At 45.5% G+C, this 20,198-nt stretch overlaps 3 non-coding genes across 3 annotated transcripts; all 3 read left to right on the forward strand.

Annotated features, from left to right (window-relative positions):
- Positions 1-6,082: 6,082 nt before the first annotated feature.
- On the forward strand, positions 6,083-6,173 carry trnar-ucu (transfer RNA arginine (anticodon UCU)). The gene is given in 2 exon segments: positions 6,083-6,119; positions 6,138-6,173. It is a non-coding gene; the product is annotated as a tRNA-Arg (tRNA).
- A 3,757-nt stretch (positions 6,174-9,930) lies between these two features.
- trnas-gcu (transfer RNA serine (anticodon GCU)) lies at positions 9,931-10,012 on the forward strand. The gene has a single exon. It is a non-coding gene; the product is annotated as a tRNA-Ser (tRNA).
- Positions 10,013-12,174: 2,162 nt separating this feature from the next.
- On the forward strand, positions 12,175-12,256 carry trnas-cga (transfer RNA serine (anticodon CGA)). Its single transcript has one exon. It is a non-coding gene; the product is annotated as a tRNA-Ser (tRNA).
- Positions 12,257-20,198: the final 7,942 nt, after the last annotated feature.

Here is a 20,198-nt window from a genome sequence, read left to right on the forward strand (position 1 = left end):
CAGTAAACCAATACAGATGAGACTTTGTCAAAGGGTCATCTGGACTTGAATCATCAACTCATTTTACTCCTTTCAGATGCTGCCAGACCGGCAGAGATTTTCCAGCATTTTCTCTTTTGATTTCAGATGATCGCATCAGTAGCAATTTGCTTTTATTTTAGAGTTGCACTGTTGCACCTCATTTAGAGTTGTAGGACTGAGAAACCTCACTAATGAAATGGATTAGATACTTTGGAACTATTTTCCTTTTACTTTTCATTGTCTTTCTATAATATTCCTACCAGAATGAATAAGTTCACAATTCTCATCTTTCAATGTCATCTGCAACTTATCCACTCATTCTGTCAACTTGCCTATGTCCTTTTTGAAGGTTCACACTATCCTCCTCACAGTTCACAATGCTTCCAACTTTAACATTATCCCAAAATTCTGAAATTGTGTCCTGTGCACCATTACGTCTGTCACGAATAGATCCTGGTGATGTTCACAGTATCTACACCTTTTGTGCATACCAAACTGGTTTGAGGCTTAAAACAGAAAAGAGGAGCCAATGCAGATACCTGCCTGCATATTCCACGTAAATGTTGCAGAATTGCAGTCAAGTGGTTCTGTTATTATTGTTAAGAGGAAGTAGCAGAGAATGTTTTCGATCCATCGACCTCTGAGCTATGGGCCCAGCATGCTTCAGCTGCGCCACTCTGCTACGGCAAGCCCAGCTTCGCCTACCCCCTCCCGCCTCCACCCCTCCTCCCCCACCGCCTCCACCCCCTCTCCCTCCTCTCTCCTCCCCTCCCCGCATCTCTCCCCTTCCCTGTCCCCCCTTACCCCGTCCCCCCTCCCTACTGCCCTCTCCTTCTCTCCCCTCTCCCCCTCCCCCCTCGTCCCCTCCGCCCCTCTCCCCCCTACACCCTCGTCCCCTCCGCCCTCCCTCCTCCCCCTCTCCTCCCGTCCCTCTCCCCCCTCACCCTTTCCCCTCCCCCTCCAGCCGCCCCCTCCCCTCCCCGCTCCCCGCTCCCCCCTCCCCGCTCCCCCTCCCCGCTCCCCCTCCCGGTCCCCTTCCCCCTCCCCCTCCCACTTCCCCCATCCCCCTCCCCCCTCCCCCTCCCCGTTCCCCCTCCCCCTTCCCCAACCTCCCCTCCCCCATACCCCTCCCCCGTCCCCCATCCCCATCCCCCTCCCCTTCCCCTCGCCTAACCCTCCGCCTCCCCCTCCCCTCCACCCTCCTCTTCCCCTCCCCCTCCTCCCTCCCCCCTCTACCCCTCCCCCCCACCCCCGCTGTTCAAAGATGTTCACTGTTGTTTTGCAAAGTGTTTCACTGTTTTTCCTGCTGTGCTCTATGATATAGAGGTTTACAACATGGAAACAGCCCCATCGGCCCAACCTGTCCATGCCGCCCAGTTTTTTTTTTACCACCGAGCCCGTGTTTTTTTTACCACCCAATTGCCCGTGTTTGTCCCATACCCTCCAGACCCATCTTACCCATGTAACTGTCTCAATTGTTGTTGAGAGATGATTTCTGCTGTTGTGTAAAATGCTCCCCTGTTGTGTTTCCGGCTGTGTAAATGTTTTTTTTTCTCTGTTCTGTTTATATGGCCCCTGCTCTGCACATGTGTTCTATGTTGTGTGAGAAGATTCTCCGTGAAGATGTTTCTGTCAGTAAATTGTTGCATATTGTGTTAAGATGTTCCCCGTTCATATGCTTTCTTGCATATAAAAGTGATTCACTGCAGATCGAGGTTTTTTGGGGGAAAGAGAAGCCGATGTAAATACCTGTCTCAGACTCCATCTAAAAGTCACAAGTCGTTTCATTATCAGTGATAATAGGAATAGCAGAGGATGGTTGTGATCCACCGACTGCTGGATTGTGGATCCAGCACGCTTCCGCTGCGACACTCTGCCATGGTAAAAGTCAGCTGTGCTGTCTATCAATGTAGTCAGGCAGATTTTCGCCGTTGTATCATTTAATACTCGTTCCAGTGTCAGGAGGTTCAGCCACTGCATCACACCGAGAATAAAACAGAGAAAAACACACAATCGCAGTAAGAGAGATTGTCTGGACACGTAACGACAGACAAAGGTGCTGAAAAACCGGCAAAACACGGAATTGGAAAATCAATCACTATTTTAAAAGGAATTTTCTGTTGCAAATACATGTTTGTAAATATAATTCCTGCTGTGCAACTGTGCTCTCTGTTGTTGAGAGGTGCTTTCTGTTGTTGTGTAAAATGCTTCCCTCATGCTGAAAGTATCTTTTCGGCTGGATAAATATGGTCCATCTTGTGTAATTTAAAAAAATGTTCTGTTAATATATGCCCTGCTCTGTAACCGTGTTCCCTGTTGTGTCAAAATGTTCACCGTGAAGATGTTTTCTGTTCGGCAGAAAGATGATTAACTGGTCTCATGATGTTCCATATTCGGTTAAAATGTTGCACGTTGTGTTAAGATGTTTTCTATTCTTGTATAAAACTCTGGTTAAACTGCAACTGGATAACGATCGCCCAATTTCGACTGCATTTTACCCTCTGTTCGTGAATGTGATTGGGGGATTCATATTGTGTCCAACACAGGCACATGAGTGAGATTTGTTCAGTATTCGTCCGTCTCTGGTTGTAGATGTGAGTTTGTGTTTGTTTTATTCATTTCGAGAGGTGGGCATCACTGACGAGGCCAGCATTCATTGCCAATCTCTAACTGACCTTAAGAAGGTGGTGGTTTGCTGCTTTATTGAACTGCTGCAGTCCATGAGGTATCGGTACAGCCACAGTGCTGTTAGCCAAACAGTCTTTCGGGATTTTGCCACTGCGACAGTGAAGGAGCCGCGATGTATTTCCAAGTTAGGATGGTGAGTGGCTTGAGGGGGAGCTTGCAGTGCAGGTGTTCCCATGTATTTACTGCCACTGTCCTTCGAGATGGTAGAGGTGGTGGGTTTGTGGGTGTAGTCGAAGAAGAGTTGATGAAGAAACATTGATCCCATTGCCAGAGGAGAGAAGGTTGTTTTTTAATGTGCTGAGTGTTTAGGACCTGGGATGCACTGCCTGGGAGGGCGGCAGAGGCAGCATCAAATCAGAGCTGTCAAGGGGGAATGGGATCAGCACCTGAAGTGAAAGGATATCCAGGTTTATGAGACAAGGACTTGGAAAGGGATGAGATGAGATGCTCTTTTACAGACCAGCATACAGTTAAAGGGCCGAATGGTCTCCCTCGCTTTGTTGTATCCATTCTAAGATTCTAGATATATGAGTGTTGGACTCATTCTGTATCTTTCTGTCTCTAATGCGACATATGTCTGTGATATTAATTTCTAAATCAATCTGAGAGACTTTGCAAATCTGTACACATTCTACCTGGAAGATACCTAATTGAAACTGGGCCTTTTGCTCTAATTAGTGCATGATTCCACACGATCCTCTACTCAAAATCTTCAACGTAACATCATCTGCTTATCTCTGAAATTCATTCTCCATCGTCTCATTACCGAGATTTTCCTTTAGTACGTCTGTGCTCGTCGACTCAAATGCTCCAGGTAAAAGCAAATTCGAAGTTATAGAACAAAGAACAAAGAAAATTACACCACAGGAATAGGCCCTTCAGCCCTCCAAGCCTGTACCGACCATGCTGCCCGACTGAACTAAAACCCCCAACCTTTCCGGGGACCATATCCCTCTATTTCCAACCTATTCATGTATTTGTCAAGACGCCCCTTGAAAGTCACTACCATATCCGCTTCCACTACCTCTCTCGGCAAAGAGTTCCAGGCACCCACTACTCTCTGTGTAAAAAATCTGCCTCGTGCATCTCCTTTAAACCTTGCCCCTCGCATCTTAAACCTGCGTCCCATAGTAATTGACTGTTCCAAACTCGGAAAAAGCTTCCATCCATGCCTCTCATAATCTTGTAGACTTCTATCAGGTCGCCCCTCAACCTCCGTCATTCCAGTGAGAACAAACAAAGTTTCTCCAACCTCTCCTCATAGCTAATGCCCTCCATACAAGGCAACATCCTGGAAAATCTTTTCTGTACCCTCTCCAAAGCCTCCACATCCTTCTGGTGGTATGGCGACCAGAATTGAACACTATATTCCATGTGCGGCCTAACTAAGGTTCCATATAGCTGCAAAATGACTTGCCAATTTTTAAACTCATTGCCCTGGCCGATGAAGGTAAGCATGCCGTATGCCTTCTTGACTACCTTCTCCACCTGCATTGCCACTTTCAGTGACCTGTGTACCTGTACACCCAGATCCCTTTGTCTATCAACACTTGTAAGGGTTCTGCCATTTACTGTATATTTCCTCTCTGTATTAGACCTTCCAAAATGCATGACCTCACATTTGTCCGGATTAAACTCCATCTGCCGTCTCTCCTCCCAAATCTCCAACTGACCTATATCCTGCTGTATCCTCTGATTGTCCTCATTGCTATCTGCAAATCCACCAACCTTTGTGTCGTCCACAAACTTACTCATCAAAACAGTTACATTTTCCTCCAAATCGTTTATATATATTACAAACAACAGAGATCCCAACACTGATCCCTGAGGAACGCCACTTGTCACAGCTCTCCATTCAGAAACGCACCCTTCCACTGCTACCCTCTGTCTTCTTTGACCAACAACATGTCGGTCTGCAGCGATAGTTGATGTGCATTTTTTCCACGCTACTGCAGTTCTGTATTGCGGCCAGTGAATGTCAGCACACTCTGGTAGACTGAAGTTTAAACATTAGAGAGGGACACAACAGACAAGTATTGTTCACATTATATTGAACCTGGGACGGAGAACTTCGGAATACTAAATCTGTTGGCCAGATCATTTTGAAATCTACCAGTACGCTGCTTTCCTCTGTAATTAAATTAAATCACTTAAATTATGATAAATCAGCAAGGCGATGCTTTTCAAGTGAATGTATTAGTGCCGGTTGGCATTTTATTTTGAACCAAGTGGCATTTTGAATCACTGCTGTTTCGGATAGTAAGAATTGAATATCCAACCTGCAGTCTGCATTACACCTTTTGCTTGTACAGTGATCATTAAACGTTTAGCACTCCCACTTTCCTATGTACCTTCACCCTACAACGTCTCCCTGCCCCGTCTCACAAGGCAGTCAACATCGCACCTTCACTTTGTCTTTTACCCATGGGAGGCTTATCGTGACCAGTCCCCATGTGTTTCACTTTGCTCAGTTATATTGCCCAGATTGCATACAGTTCCAACTTTTCTATTCTCCATTAATAATAAATGAATGAAGAGAACCATCCCTTGATTAAACACTGTCAGCCTTTAGCGGGTGATTTTCATGAAGTGATGTGTGTGATTCCCGCTTTTATGCTTCTGTACAAATTCAGTCATAGGAAAATTATCCAAATATATCTTCAATTCTCCTTCTCACTCACAAAGAACTGAATAGGTGATAGATACAGTTTCAATAGTAGCTTTAAAAGATAGAGAATGGATTTACAAATTTAAAATCCAAGGGCGACATCAATGCCTGGAGTGGTTTTCAGACTGTGGCGACCAGAATAACAATGCACATCCTCAAATTTGGATCATTCAAAATCATGGAATGGATCATCCATTGTGGATGGAAGGTAACTTTAAACTGTGCAGATGTGCTGTGCTTCAGGAGCTTGTTTTCCAAAAATCTCCATTAATCAAAAATGTTGCCTCATCCGCTGAGCATTTCCAGCATTTTCTGTTTTTGTTTCAGATTTCCAGCTTCCAGCTTTGCGTTGTGCTCTGTGCAGATGTTTTAGTGGAACAGGGAACCGGTTCTGATTAGCCCTGTGACAGATAGAGTCGAATGTGTCTCCCGGCTATCAAGCCTGCGAGATTTGCCTCCAAGCTGTACAGGAGAATGAGGAAGAGAGAGAGGGAGGATCATTCTGTGATAGACACATTTCCTGTATAAAGGTGTGAATTTCCACAGCTGTTTCAAAAGACATAAGATGTTCCAACACGAGTTGCAATCAACGAAGTTCCTCTTAACAGTTCTTGACGTTTTAACTATGAGATTGTTGAACTGATGAATAGTTTCTACATTGTCAAAAATCCATAGATGGCCAAGTAAAGCAATCTTCCATTGCGCGGCTCTGTGGCGCAATGGATAGCGCATTGGACTTCTAAGTCAAGGCAAGTTAGCCATTCAAAGGTTGTGGGTTCGAGTCCCACCAGAGTCGCATTTTTGATCAGATTCGTGGCCTCCAGTTTGCTGCTTCACTGATGTGATTCAGCGTCGGCACCGACAATTCGTGCTCTGCCATCTCTCCATGCTGTTTCTGTTGACTCGGCTCCCAGGGAAACCACTGACTCGAGAATAAATCGCAAACCCCGGGGGCTTTCTTAAAGTTTGACACGACGTTCGCTTGTTGGGTTAGAAATAGTAACATATTTTTCAATTAGATATTTCACTTCTTCTGGGAGATAAACAAGATTAAAGAACACACACACGCAACAACAGCAATTGATAAATAGCTACAATCAAGAAATCAATATCAGTGCCCTGCAACCTGGTGGTGTTATTCTGGTGTGTCTGCTGCGCTTGTCCTTCCAGGCTGTCGTAGTCGTGGGTTTGGAAGCGGCTGGCAAAGAAGCCTTGCTGAGTTGCTGCAGTGCATCGTGTAGATGGTGCGCACTGCTGTAGTGGAGGGAGTGAATTTTTAATGCTTGGGAAGCGAATGAAGTGGGATGCTTTGTCTTGGATGATGCGAAACTTCTGTAGTGCTGTTCAAGCTGCATTCACCCAGGCACGTTATCTCAGGAAACCAAGTGCTCCTGTTTACTCCCACAATCCAATGATGGGCAAGTTGGGTGGATTGGCCATGCTCGATTGCCCCTTGGCCTCGAAGGTGTTTGTATAGGTAGATTAGCGGGGTGGATGCGTGGCGCCGCGGGGATAGGTCCTGTGTGCTCTCTGTTGGAGAGTCGATACAGACTCGATGGGCAGAATGGTCTCCTTCAGCACTGTTGGGATTGTACGATTGTAAGGCCATTCGACTGTGTTAGAAATTCCCTGAGAAAAAAAATGGAAAGCTGTATTTGTGGAATTTACAGCATTGGCTTTACTGCAGATTATTTGTTTTCTGCAAAATGATGAAAATACCTGACCGAGCAAATAAATAGTAGACATATTTGTGTGGAGTCTCGAAACATGTTTTTGTTTCATTTTTGTAGATCATCCACTGTAAAGGTAAAGACAATATCGACGAGCAAGGATAGGACATTGCGACTTGCACACTTGCACTGATCACTTGTAAGGACTCAAGGTTCTCGCTGGGATTTGAGACCGGGATCTCCTGTTTACTCGGCTTGTGCAATGTCCTGTTTGCTCAAGTCAACAAAGACCCAAATCCCACCCTACGTGTTCCTTGCACGAAGGTACTAAGATTGACAGGTCTGAGCAACGGGAACTATGCAATTGGAAGGTTTCATCCTGGCGACAGGAATATCTCCCCACAGCTGCTTTCGGAGCTGCTGCATATTTCCAGCATTTCCTGTTTCTGATTTTGTGCCTTCATCATAGGAGTTCATTTACTGACAACCCAAAATTTGTCTCTTGGACGCAGCACCAGATAGAGCTTTTCTGTGATCTTCACACAGACAAGTTCACTATTCACTTTCCTACACAAGTGCTTTAAAATCGGCTGTTTTCACACTGAGCACCCTGCGGCATTGCCTTCAAACCTCACCCCACCCTCCACCCGCACACCAGATTCTCAGTGGTACAAGTGTATCTGAGGAATTCACAAAGATAAGAGATCACGGTGTTTATGAGGGAATATAAAGGATTAATCCATACTCACAAACAGATTGATTATGTAAGAATCTCTCTCTCTCTCTCTCTCACACACACACACACACACACACACACACACACACACACACACACGGCAGATGGTGAAATTTGACATCAGGAAAAACATCTGGATTTAAAAGTCCAATGACCACGAATCGATTGTCATAAAATAACACAGCTTGTTCATGAAGGCCCCGCCTTCTCAGCCTTGCTCCTCGCTTGAGGTGTGAATCCTCTGGTTAAATCATCAAAGTAGCTGTGATGGCCGAGTGGTTAAGGCGTTGGATTCGAAGTCCAATTTGCGTTTCCCTGCGCAGGTTCGAACTCTACTCGCAGTGATTATGTTTGCTTCAGGCAGGTACAAAGTCGCCAACTTTTTCTATTCAGTATGTGGATCTCCATCATGCTTTCAGCTGCATGGCTCTGGGCCGGGTGTCGGAAGCTGAGCTTGGAAAGGACACCTGGGTGTCCTCGGGCTGGCATGGACGTGATAGGCTGAATGGGTTCCTTCTCACCCGGTGCGGAAAGGGGAGTGTCGGGATGGCGACCTCCTCGTGAACCTGCTCCTGGGCCTGGCGAAACGCGCCATTTACCGGTCCAGGCAGCGAGCGATCGAGGGGGCCGTCCATCCTGACTGTCTGCCCCTCTCCCGCGGCTACGTTCACGGCCGGGTGTCCCTAGAGAGGGAGCATGTGGTGTCCAAGGGTGTGGTTGACGCCTTCCGCGCCCGTTGGGCACCGCAGGGGTTGGGGTGCGTTATTGACCCTGACAATCACATTTTAATTTGATGTTTTTAAGTTTCCTTTGTACTTTGACTTCTGTTCGGGCTGTTCCCCCTCCTTTTGGGGAGCTGCCCCTTTTTACTTTGTCCTGACTTAATCTGAGTTTGTTTATTTGGTTTGACCTAAAAAGAGGGCAAACCGGGCACACATTTACACAACAGGGAAGAATTTGTCAGAACCACAGTGAAGTTCTGTCAACGACAGAGTCATATTCCAAACAGAGAGAACAGTTACACAGCAGAAAGCACAGTTACACAACAGGACATACATTTCAAAACAGGGCCTATCTTTGTGCAACAGAAAATCCCTTTTCATACATAATCAGTTTTTCCATCTCAGTATCTTGGTCGAATATGTTCTGTCCCTCATTGTGTGTGTATCCTAATAGTTTTTTACTGCTTTTCTATGTGTCTTTCTCTGTCTGTTAAATTCGGGATGATTTGGTTTGAAATAAAAAGAGATAGTGAATAGTTTCCTGGCTCGCGGGCAGCAGTAACAAGCAGGGAGATACTTGCTTTCGGAGCAGAGTGGCGCAGCGGAAGCGTGCTGGGCCCATAACCCAGAGGTCGCTAGATCAAAACCATCCTCTGCTATCACGTACTCACTCCATCAAGTAGGAATGTTCTGCTGCTGCCCAAAGGCAAATCCAGGTTTCATTTACTTCATCTTCTTGATTTTCATTAACGAGTCGCACAGCGTATTTGTCTCAGTTGGCTCGACAGTTTATTCAGCCAGCAGCGCGGGATCAATTCCCGTATCGGTTGAGATTGTTCATGAAGGCCCTGCCTTCTCAGCCTTGCTCCTCGCCTGAGGTGTGAATTCTCTGGTTACATCACCAAAGGTTAGCTCTCCCCATTGATACCTCCCAGAAACGACTGTGGACCTTGCTTTAATTTTACAAACAATGGACGAATCATTTCTCTGACACATTGTTCAAATATAAAAGTGTGCAAAAAAGTAAACTGAGCATGCGAACCGGAAGCATCCCTAAAATTTCATTTCTATCACAGTTGTATCATTTCAGGAACAATCAAAATCCCAAGACCAACGCAAGAACAGTTCCGTGATTCGAACAGGCAGCTCTCTACTTTGAAGTCAGACGCTCTTCCGTTACGCCACAAACTCACAGCACTTGTGACTTTTAAATCACAGTCATGTTCGGTGAATTCAAAACCAGACAGGGACAAGGGAGTTGAACTGCCTCTCTCTTTACTTTCTCTGGATTTACATCAAATGGAAAAGTAACAGCGAATCAAGATTAACGAGAAAGCAGAAAGGCAACATTTTCCTGTGGGAGAAATGTGTTCTTTGTTACGGATGTTAAAACACAAGAGGTAGTTTGGGGAGCCACCATGGTATGACGAGGTGGCCGAGTGGTTAAGGCGATGGACTGCTAATCCATTGTGCTCTGCACGCGTGGGTTCGAATCCCATCCTCGTCGCTGGTGCATTTGTTCTGTCTACTGATTGGCGGTGAACTGATGATTCGTTCCGTATTTTGAGGTTCACGGAACCAAGATGAAGTTTGGGGACACAGGCTTGATGGGTGAATCGTCCAGAACAATTCCACATTCCCATTTTTCTAATCCGATGAGAAACTCGATTCAAATCAGGGCACCAGTTTTGGACAGGAGTTTGCCACCAGATTAACATGTGCTTTCAGAAGATCCAAAGCAGACGCCGGCTCCATTTGCGGCCCGAATGGTAGATTTTGTCTTTCCAGAATAGGCAGCTCAGCCATGAAAATTAGCGCCGTCTTAGCGGGATTGGCCATGCTAAATAGTCCCTCAGTGTCAGGGGGATTAGCACGGTAAATATGTGGGGTTACGAAGATACAGGCTGGGTGGGATTGTTGTCGGTGCAGGCCCGAGGGACCAAATGTTTTCCTTCTGCGCTGTAGACATTCTCATGAAGTTCCAGGCGGCAGTTTCACTTCTCTGAGAGCATTGATACACCAGTTCCTGATTTCTGACAACTTTACCTAAAAAGCCGACTCCGATGAGATTCTGACCCACAACTTTTGAATGTCTCACCAGACAACATTCTCTCTTCCACATTCTTCCATCGGGAAAAAGATACATCAGTCTGGGGTCACCTACCAATCGACTCAAGAACAGCTTCTGCCCTGCTGCCATCAGACCTCTGAATGGACCTCCCTTGCATTACGTTGATCTTTCTCGACACCTTAGCTATGATTGTAACACTACATTCTGCAGTCTCTTCTTTCCTTCTCTATGAACGGTATGCTTTGTCTCTATAGTGCACAAGAAAAAATACTTTTTCACTGTATACTAATACATGTGACAATAACAAATCAAATCAAATTAAATAAAACAATGATGAGAAGTCCTGCATGCCATTCTTTGCGCCACAGATCCGCAGCTGCAACGCTCATACTGCAACAAAGAGTGATCAGAGCAGAAAGTGCATCTTGCTGAAATAATCGGCCAATTCCAGTTCAACATTTAAGCAAACGAGCAAATAAACATGACACGTCGCGCTAGGGAAAGGGTATCGTGGGGAAAAAAAGACAAGAATCAAAGTGCATCAGACGTGACTGCCGTCAAACTGAACAGAAACAGACATCCATTATGCAAATACTCCCAGTGCCACAAGAGAAGCCCTTTCTCCAAATAAGTGTTTGTATAGTTTTATTTGTTGCTCTTGCACTGACAGCTAACAGTAAATCGCAACCACAACAACCAGTAACAGCCAGTTGAATGATCATCACAGACTCGCTGATAATGGAGTTTCTAACAGTGACAGACAGTTTCTGACCATCCGCAGATTGGACCTGGAGGAAACCAGATTCACTGTCAGAGCTGAACTTTCTTACAGAGTGGGTGGCAGAACCAGGTGAGCGATGGTGGTGGAGTGGTGACTATGCGAGCATTTGACCTAGGGTCAGTTCCTGGCCATCACAGTTCTGATTTCTTTAATTAGTTATCGCAGGTCATAACAGTAGGTGGGCACCCTTACAATGAAATCCTCACCATCACGATCGTTCTAATGGAAAATTCAGCTTCAATTTACTTTGAGTGGAAACTTTGTTCAATGAAAGAACAGGCCTCAAAATTGATCAATGAATTCCCAGTATGAAACAATAGTAAAAAGGTGGCTAAAACGAGAGACGCCAATTTCAGTTTACTCCGGGCACACCTGGTGCCTGATGAAATCAGCAACTAAGGTAGTTCCGTAATAATAACTAATGCAAATAACGGTTGCTTATGCAGCGCGAGCGATGGTGGCATAATGGTGGAAATAGCTGCCTTTCAAGCAGATGATATGGGTTCGAATCCCAGCCATTTGCATTGATAATTTATTTGGAATCTTATCAGCGGCCTCTTGTATTTTAAAATGAGTGAACAAAACAGGGTGAATGCAACATTCGACAGTAATAGAGATACTTTTGTTTTCACTGAAAAATTATTTAAATAGAAAAAAACAAGCCTCTGACCTAATAAATGAATTCAGAGACAAAGGTACAAAGTAAAAGTTGAGGAACAAATTTCAGCTCACACACTGTGCTCTGTGCAATCCTGGTACTGATGAAGTTAATATATGCACGTGACTGAGGTGGTTACATTATGGCGGCAAGTAAGTAGCTGCGATGGCCGCGTGGTTAAGGGGTTGGATTCGAAATCCAATGGGGTTTCCCCGCGCAGGTTCGAACTCTACTCGCAGCGATTATGGTTGGAAATGTTTGCTTCAAGCAGGTACAAAGTCGCCAACTTTTTCTATTAAGTATGTGGATCTCCATCATGCTTTCAGCTGCATGGCTCTGGGCCGGGTGTCGGAAGCTGAGCTTGGAAAAGACACATGGGTGTCCTCGGGCTGGCATGGATGTGATAGGCTGAATGGGTTCCTTCTGTGCTGGTACTTTTCTCTGGTTCTTTCTGCGGTTCCATGAGGAAAATCATAACGTGAGCAGAATGATAAAAAAAATCAGCATCAGGTGCACAAGGACAAAACAAGGTCTCACGTCAGAGGAAGATTCTTATGTAAAGACACACAGAGCATAAGAAATACATTTAATCAGAAAGAGTTGAATGAATGTGAATATCAGAATGCTGCTCAGATGATATGTCATCGAGTTCATTCAAACACATTGCTACAAGCTGGTCATTACTGGGTGTTAGGTTTTCCTGGCTAAAACGGATTGGGAATGGAAGGAACAGGTTCACATCTGCACATTGTCAGGTCAAACTGTGTCTCAGATTGACAGCTCCCAGGACGGGTTTTCCTCTCCTCTCGCTCTGTGCTGTGGATTCTCGGGGATTAGTTGGTGCTTTCCAGCTCAGTAACTGTTCAAGCCTTGATACTGTTGGCCGATTGGATAGGTAACTGGCTATCTGATCGAAGACAGAGGGTGGTGGTGGATGGAAAATTTTCGGACTGGAGGCAGGTTGCTAGCGGAGTGCCGCAGGGATCGGTGCTTGGTCCTCTGCTCTTTGTGATTTTTATTAATGACTTAGAGGAGGGGGCTGAAGGGTGGATCAGTAAATTTGCTGATGACACCAAGATTGGTGGAGTAGTGGATGAGGTGGAGGGCTGTTGTAGGCTGCAAAGAGACATAGATAGGATGCAAAGCTGGGCTGAAAAATGGCAAATGGAGTTTAACCCTGATAAATGTGAGGTGATTCATTTTGGTAGGACTAATTTAAATGTGGATTACAGGGTCAAAGGTAGGGTTCTGAAGACTGTGGAGGAACAGAGAGATCTTGGGGTCCATATCCACAGATCTCTAAAGGTTGCCACTCAAGTGGATAGAGCTGTGAAGAAGGCCTATAGTGTGTTAGCTTTTATTAACAGGGGGTTGGAGTTTAAGAGCCGTGGGGTTATGCTGCAACTGTACAGGACCTTGGTGAGACCGCATTTGGGATATTGCGTGCAGTTCTGGTCACCTCACTATAAGAAGGATGTGGAAGCGCTGGAAAGAGTGCAGAGGAGATTTACCAGGATGCTGCCTGGTTTGGAGTGTCGGTCTTATGAGGAAAGGTTGAGGGAGCTAGGGCTGTTCTCTCTGGAGCGGAGGAGATTGAGGGGAGACTTAATAGAGGTTTATAAAATGATGAAGGGGATAGATCGAGTGAACGTTCAAAGACTATTTCCTCGGGTGGATGGAGCTATTACAAGGGGGCATAACTATAGGGTTCATGGTGGGAGATATAGGAAGGATATCAGAGGTAGGTTCTTCACGCAGAGAGTGGTTGGGGTGTGGAATGGACTGCCTGCAGTGATAGTGGAGTCAGACACTTTAGGAACATTTAAGCGGTTATTGGATAGGCACATGGAGCACACCAGGATGGTAGGGAGTGGGATAGCTTGATCTTGGTTTCAGATGAAGGTCGGCACAACATCGTGGGCCGAAGGGCCTGTTCTGTGCTGTACTGTTCTATGTTCTATGTAAGCCTCTGAGGCCGGTGATGCTCACAGTGTCTGTTCCTCAGATTCAGGGGGTTGCAGCCAATCAGAGTTGTTCCGGGGGTAACCCAGAACTGGTTGAAATGATGATATTGTTCACGAACTGAATTCTATTTGATCAGATGAAGATACATATTGTGTGCACTCAGTCACTAAACAACAATATCGCGCCTTCATATAGAGTGGATGAGAGTGGGTGGTGGGAGAGACAGAGACAGAGTGAGTTAGGGCAGTGAGACACAGACGGCCAGATAATGTCTCAGTGACAGAATTCCATGTAAATTCCGGCTTTATCAAGAAAGATTCTCTTGGAGAAACAGCAGCTGCAGTCTCAGCTCTTACTGATATTGTAGCAGAGACACGTTATTAATCCCACTCTCAGGAACAGTGCTGCATTTTGGTAACAAAGATGGGGAGAGGCAACAGAAACTGAATGGTCCAGCTCTAAACAGTGTGCCGGCCCAGATGGACCTGAGGTTCAGAGAGATCTTTGAAGATGAGAGGAAATTTTAAAAGAGTCGTTCGGAAAACGGAAGGGATTCTTGGTTTCATAAGTGAAGACACTGTGTATGCATAGAATCTCTGCACTGCAGAAGGAAGCCAGTTGACACATCGAGTCTGCACCGACTCTCTGAAACAGCATCGTTCGCGCTATTTTACCATGGCTAATCCTCCGAACTCCACATCCTGGGACACTAAGGGGCAATTTAGCATAGCCCATGCACCTAACCAGCACGTCTTTGGACTGTGGGAGGAAACCGGAACACCCAGAGGAAACCCGCGCAGACACAAGGAGAACGTGCAGACTCCACACAGATAGGCACCCAAAGCCCGAATTAAACACGTGCAGCAATGCTCACTACTGTGCCACTTTGCCACCCTCTTTAATGCATCAAAGCAGGGAAGATATGCTTCATTTTTACATCTTGTGTTGCATTAATTGCTAGCCGCGGGATTCGGGGACAGATATTGAGGATTTGAGGTAACATGTGCGGGCACGCGATAACTGACATGTTCTCTACTTTTCGACTGGAATCTTGAATTTAATGGAGCAGTTGCCGTGAAAACTAACTTTGGGGCTCAGCAGGGGGATTACGGGTACTGTTTAATTGAAAAAATCGTTTTATTTTACACAAGAGAGACTCGGAGATCCCATGATCAGAACAGACACACTGACACAGTTAGAATAGTCTGACTCGCCCGCCCCGTTCATACACTGTCTCTTACACAATATTCACACCGACACATTCACAGGACAAAACTTTCACCAAATCTAAGGCCCCAGACGGAATTTCTCCTCCTTTTCGCCTTTGAAATCATAGAAATAGAAATCATAAAAACCCTACAGTGCAGAAAGAGGCCATTCGGCCCATCGAGTCTGCACCGACCACAATCTCACCCAGGCCCTACCCCCATATCCCTACATATTTTACCCGCTAATCCGTCTAATCTACGCATCCCAAGACACTAAGGGGCAATTTTAGCATGGCCAATCAACCTAACCCGCACACCTTTGGACTGTGGGAGGGAACCGCAGCACCCAGAGGAAACCCACACAGACTCGAGGAGAATATGCAAACTCCACACAGACAGTGACCCAAGCGGGGAATCGAACCCAGGTCCACGGAGCTGTGAAGCAGCAGTGCTAAGCACTATGCTACCGTGTGGCCTGGTCCCACATTGTACCCACATAACCTTTGCTCCGGATTCCAGGGTGTTAGTTACAGTTCTTCACCTCAGTAACTGTTCTTCACCTCAGTAACACTCTGAGGCCCGCTTCCCGCAGATTGCCTTTGAATTCATTCATGGAATGTGGGCGTCGCTGTCTGGGTCAGCATTTATTGCCCATCCATAATTGCCCTTGGGAAGGTGGCGGTGAGCTGCCTTCTGTAACCGCTGGAGTCCATGTGGTGCAGGCCCCATCTGTTCACCAGATTCCGCGGCAAGAGCCAGTCATATCTGGGTTTTTTTTTCAGTTATTATAGTGATTACAGATGTCATTGCGTTTCTTTCGGGTGAAAATATAAATTATCTGCTCTCGGAATCTCTGGATTTCCTGTTTTATTTGTTTCTCCTGCACTGACAGATAACAGTAAATCACACCCTCAACAACCAATGACAGCCAGTTAAATAATCATCCCACAGTCGCTGATAATGGAGTTTCTGACAGTGACAGACAGTTTCTGACCACCCTCCGATTGGGCCTGGAGGAAACCAGATTCACTGTCAGAGCTGAACTTTCTGCAAATTAACAGATACAGTGAAAAAAACACAGAAACGTAACATCGCAGCTGGAGGAGGCCATTCGGCCCTTCGAGCCTGCTCCGCCTTTCATTATGATCATGGCTGATCATCCAACTTAATCGCCTGGTCCCACATTGTACCCACATATCCTTTGCGCCAGTTTGCCTCAAGTGCTATATCTAACTGCTTTGAAAACATTCAATATTTTGACCTCAGAAATATCCATCTGTGTCCAAGGTAAAATTCAGTTTGAAGTTGCTGTCAGTGGAAACTTTGTTTCAGTCAAAGAACATGCCTCAAAGCTAATCAATGAGTTCTCAGTCTGAAGCAACAGTAAACAGGTGGCAGCCGTCCTGAAAAATGAGACAAGCCAAGTTTAGTTTATAAACTGGACAATGGACACACCTGGAGCCTGATGAAATCAGCAACTAAGGTAGTTCTGTAATTATAACGAATGAAAATAAGGGCTGTTTGAGCAAAGTGAGTGATGGTGGTATAGTGGTGAGTCTCGCTGCTTTTCCTAAAGAGTTGATCAGGGTTCGATTCACGACCATCGAATTGGTAATTTATTTAGAACCTTATCCGCGGTATCTTGTGTTTTAAACCGAGTGGACAGAAACAGGGCGAACGCAACATTTGACAGTCATGAAATAAAATGATGATTTCTCTTTTTCAGTTTTTATTCGGATGTAATTCGTTTCTGATGAAAAATTATTGAAATAGAAATACAAGTCTCTGACCTAATAAATGAGTTCTCAGTCGGAGACAAAGATACAAAGGACAGGAACAAATTTTACCTCACACACTGTGCTTTGCACATTCCTGGTGCCAAAGGAAGTTAATATGAACGTTACTGAGGTGGAATCCAATAGGGTTTCCCCACGCAGGTTCGAACCTTGCTCGCAGCGATTATGATTGGAAATGTTTACGTCGGCTGCTTCACAGAGCCGCAAATCCCAGTGAATGTTTGGTATGAAGGTTTTGGATCTCCATCATGCTTTCAGCTGCATGTTTCCGTGCCGGGTGCAGCTGAGTGAACTTGGAAATGACACCTTAGTATCCCCGGGCTGGCATGGACAAGCAAGGCCGAATGGGTTCCTTGTCTGCTGTTACCTTTCTTTGGTCCTTTCTATGGTTCCATGAGGAAAATAGCATGAACAGATTTTTTTTAAAATCAGCATCAGGGGCACAAGGGCATGTCAGGGGAAAATTATTATGCAATGACACACAGAGCATAAGAAATACATTTCATCAGAATATATTGAATGAATGAGAATTTCAAAATGCTGCTTCGATGATATGACATCGTGTTCATTCAAACACATTGCAACAAGCTGGTCATTACTGGGCGTTCTGTATTCCTGGTGACAACAGTTTGGGAATGGAAGGAGTCGGTTCACATCTGCACATTGTCAGGCCAATCTGTGTCTCAGATTGAGAGCTCCCATGACAGGCTTTCCTGTCCTCTCGCTCTGTGCTGTGGATTCTCCAGGATTAGTTGGAGTTTCCCTGTTCAGTAACGGTTAAAGTCTCTGAGGACGGTAATGCTCAGTGTCTGCTCCCGAGATTCAGGGGGCTGTCTCCAATCAGAGCTGTGCCGAGGTTAACCCAGAACTGGTTGAAATGATGATGTTGTTCACAAGCTGAATTCTATTTGATCAGATGAAGATACGGATTGTGTGCACTCAGTTACTAAGCAACAATATCCCGCCTTTATATTGAGTTAATGAGAGGGGTTCGAGTGATAGACAGACAGAGTGAGTTCGAGCAGTGAGATACCGACGGCGAGACAATGTATCAGTGACTGAAATCCGTGTAACTTCCGGCTTTATACAGAAAGATTCTCTTGGAGAAACAGAAGCTGCAGTCTCAGCTCTCACTGATATTGTCGCAGAGACACATTAATAATTCGACACTCAGGGACAGTGCTGCATTTTGACAGACGAGATGGGGAGATTTTAGAAAGTGTGTCAGGGTCCTTGGGAGGGTGTAAATGTGATTTACTGCATTGGACACAGCGATGAGGGATTTTAGCTGCAAGGTTTGGTTGGAGAATCCAGAGTTCCTCTCGTTGAAGCAAACTCAATTGAGTGCGGCTCTAAGAGATGTGTAAAAGTGTATAACATATTGAACTAAGATGTGGAGATGACGGCGTCAGTATTGAGTACTGAGGCTGTTGTAGCAATGTCGTCGTCGCGGGGGATGCTGGTGTCGAGTGCCATTGTCCATTGTGACGAGGAGTATTCCTCGTTCAACTACTCCATGGGTGTTGAATTTCTGTAAGAAGTTCGTGGTGTCGCTTCAAAAGCTGGGGGTCCTTTTTCGATGGGTTTCAGGATGCCTTCGACTTAGCCAGAGAGGATCTCACACATAATCCTATTGCCTAATATTGAACTAAAGTACTCAGGCGGAAATTGTTGCTGTAACAGCTAGCAGAAAGATTTGGGAACAGTGAAGATTTAAAATGTATGGAACGCATAGGGGCATCGCACTTCAGAAGGAAGCATTCGGTCGATTGAGTGTGTACCGGCTCTCTGACAGAGCATCCCACTCTATCCCCAGGTAAATACCCCGATATTCCCCCTAACCCAAACATCCTGGGACATTATACGGCAATTTAGCATGGCCAATTCACCAACGCTGCACATCTTTGAGGAAACCCATGGGGACACTGGAAGAATGTGCAAACTCCACACAGACAGTGAATCACGGACAGATTTAAAAGCGGGTCACTGGCCCTGTGAGGCAACAGTGAAAGTGGTTGTGGATAAGATAAGTTTATTTATTTGTCACAATAGGCTTACATTCACACTGCAATGAAATTACTGTGAAAATCTCCTCGTCGCCACATTCCGGCGACTGTTCGGGTACACTAAGGGAGAATTTACCGATTCACCGAACCTGCACATCTTTGGGGTGTTGGAGGAAACTGGAGCACTCAGAGGAAACCCACGCAGACACGAGGTGAAGGTGCAAACTCCACACAGACAGTGACCCCAGCCAGGAATCGAACCTGAGGCTCCGGCGCTGTGAGGGAGCAGTGCTAACCACTGTGCCGTCCCAAATAAATTAAACCAATGCGATAGCCGGGAGTCGAACTCGGGTCAACTGCTTGGGAAGCAGCTGCGTCACCACTACAGCAACATCACTCGGCCAGAAGAGCCGAGTAATGGATCAATCAAGTTCGCTACGAGGATGGTGGAAGCAGAGACGATCAATGATTTCACAGAAATAGTTTATCCATATTTGCTGCGGTGTGTCTGATCTACAGGACACCCTGCAGTAAGTCACCATGCTGATTTGGACAGCAGCGTCCTCCTTGTGACATGTACCACCAAGAAGGACGAGAGAGTCAGCAAAGTGGAAACGGCACCACGTTAAAGACAGAGTTTTTACCTTAAGGTAAAAATTACATAAGGTAAAAATTACAGCATTTGAGTGATTTTGCCCTGCCTCAAACACTCATTTCTGAATGTTTCGCTGCTGTCAGAATATTAATTAATTATTTCTTGATACTTATTACTGAATTTAGCATTAATATTTCTCTTCTGGTTTCAAAGCATCGTTGAGGGCAGGAGACATTAAATGACAAAGGAGTTGATGGTATGATGCTAAGGTAAATGCACTAGTACTGAGACTATAAATGTGCATAATATTCCAAGAAATGTTCAAAATTGGGACAGAGATTCCACACTCAAAGAAATGCAACAATTTCAAAGAAGAATCATATAATCCCTGCAATGCAGAAGGAGGCCGTTTCGCCCATCAAGCCTGCACAGAAGACAACCCACCGAGTTTCTATGCCCGTAACCCCATGTATTTATCTTGCTTGTCCCCCTGACACGAAGGGACAATTATAACATGGCCAATCAACCGAAGGCACACATCCTTGGAGTGTGGGGGGAAACAGGAGCACTCAAAGGAAAGCCACGAGGACACAAGGAGAACATGTAAACTATA

The sequence above is a fragment of the Mustelus asterias genome, unplaced genomic scaffold (genome assembly GCF_964213995.1).
Source record: "Mustelus asterias unplaced genomic scaffold, sMusAst1.hap1.1 HAP1_SCAFFOLD_35, whole genome shotgun sequence".
Taxonomy (NCBI): domain Eukaryota; kingdom Metazoa; phylum Chordata; class Chondrichthyes; order Carcharhiniformes; family Triakidae; genus Mustelus; species Mustelus asterias.